Consider the following 2314-nt stretch of genomic DNA (forward strand, 5'->3'; position numbering starts at 1 on the left):
TCAACACTACTAGCATGTTTCTAATGATACACAGCTTCATGCAAATGGGTGAAGCACAGGTGTCTTCAGTTCCAGCTAAAAGACTTTCAGCTAATCCCCTTTTTCAAATCATGATCAACTAAATGACATCAATGTCAGCTCATTTCAACTCATTTAAATCAACTAATACTGTAGCAGCATGAGAGCATTGAAGAAGCAGGTTCAGGCTGAAAGAATGTGCTGCTTCATGTCAATAAAGAGCACACAGGCCTTTTCTGACTTCTTCAGTGAAATGAGTCGGCCTAGACTAACTTCTGCCTGAGAGGGAACATCTTGTTCTGATCTGTCATGTGACGTGCGTCCCCTGCTGTGAACATCACATCCGTACCTTTCTCAGAAACAGGAAAAAAAAAAAACCACAATCAGATAAACACGTGCACCCTTAATTTGATCAGGCAATAAACAAGTTGAGAGTTTGATGAAGGGAGCGTTAGGTCGACATAAAACAAGAATGAAGAATAACACAAGAGATTCTTCATGTCACCAGAAGGAATATAGAAGTCTTACAATAATCCGTCAGAGAGACAAGCAATAACGAGACGAGGTTGCCAGAACCGTCACAGAGACAAGCAATAACGAGCCGAGGTTGCCAGATCCGTCAGAGAAACAAGCAATAACGAGCCGAGGTTGCCAGATCCGTCAGAGAAACAAGCAATAACGAGCCGAGGTTGCCAGATCCGTCGAGGTTGCCAGATCCATCAGAGAGACAAGCAATAACGAGACGAGGTTGCCAGATCCGCCAGAGAGACAAGTAATAACGAGCCGAGGTTGCCAGATCCGTCAGAGAAACAAGCAATAACGAGCCGAGGTTGCCAGATCCGTCGAGGTTGCCAGATCCGTCAGAGAGACAAGCAATAACGAGCCGTGGTTGCCAGATCCGTCAGAGAAACAAGTAATAACGAGCCAAGGTTGCCAGATCCGTCAGAGAAACAAGTAATAACGAGCCGAGGTTGCCAGATCCGTCAGAGAAACAAGTATTAACGAGCCGTGGTTGCCAGATCCGTTAGAGAAACAAGTAATAACGAGCCAAGGTTGCCAGATCCGTCACAGAAACAAGTAGTAACGAGCCGTGGTTGCCAGATCCGTCAGAGAAACAAGTAATAACGAGCCGAGGTTGCCAGATCCGTCAGAGAAACAAGTAATAACGAGCCGAGGTTGCCAGATCCGTCAAGGTTGCCAGATCCGTCAGAGAAACAAGTAGTAATGAGACGAGGTTGCCAGATCCGTCAGAGAGACAAGCAATAACGAGCCGTGGTTGCCAGATCCGTCAGAGAGACAAGCAATAACGAGCCGAGGTTGCCAGATCCATCAGAGAGACAAGCAGTAACGAGCCGAGGTTGCCAGATCCGTCAGAGAAACAAGCAGTAACGAGCCGAGGTTGCCAGATCCGTCAGAGAAACAAGTAATAACGAGCCGAGGTTGCCAGATCCGTCGAGCTTGCCAGATCCGTCAGAGAAACAAGCAGTAACGAGCCGAGGTTGCCAGATCCGTCAGAGAAACAAGTAATAACGAGCCGTGGTTGCCAGATCCGTCAGAGAAACAAGTAATAACGAACCGAGGCTGCCAGATCCGTCAGAGAAACAAGTAATAACGAGCCGAGGTTGCCAGATCCGTCAGAGAAACAAGTAATAACGAGCCGAGGTTGCCAGATCCGTCAGAGAAACAAGTAATAACGAGCCGTGGTTGCCAGATCCGTTAGAGAAACAAGTAATAACGAGCCGAGGTTGCCAGATTCGCCAGAGAGACAAGTAATAACGAGCCGAGGTTGCCAGATCCGTCAGAGAAACAAGCAATAACGAGCCGAGGTTGCCAGATCCGTCAGAGAAACAAGCAATAACGAGCCGAGGTTGCCAGATCCGTCGAGGTTGCCAGATCCATCAGAGAGACAAGCAATAACGAGACGAGGTTGCCAGATCCGCCAGAGAGACAAGTAATAACGAGCCGAGGTTGCCAGATCCGTCGAGGTTGCCAGATCCGTCAGAGAGACAAGTAATAACGAGCCGTGGTTGCCAGATCCGTTAGAGAAACAAGCAATAACGAGACGAGGTTGCCAGATCCATCAGAGAAACAAGCAATAACGAGCCGAGGTTGCCAGATCCGTCAGAGAAACAAGCAATAACGAGCCAAGGTTGCCAGATCCGTCAGAGAAACAAGCAATAACGAGCCGAGGTTGCCAGATCCGTCGAGGTTGCCAGATCCGTCAGAGAGACAAGCAATAACGAGACGAGGTTGCCAGATCCGCCAGAGAGACAAGTAATAACGAGCCGAGGTTGCC

Source organism: Symphodus melops (genome assembly GCF_947650265.1).
Source record: "Symphodus melops genome assembly, chromosome: 1".
NCBI classification, from domain to species: Eukaryota; Metazoa; Chordata; class Actinopteri; order Labriformes; family Labridae; genus Symphodus; species Symphodus melops.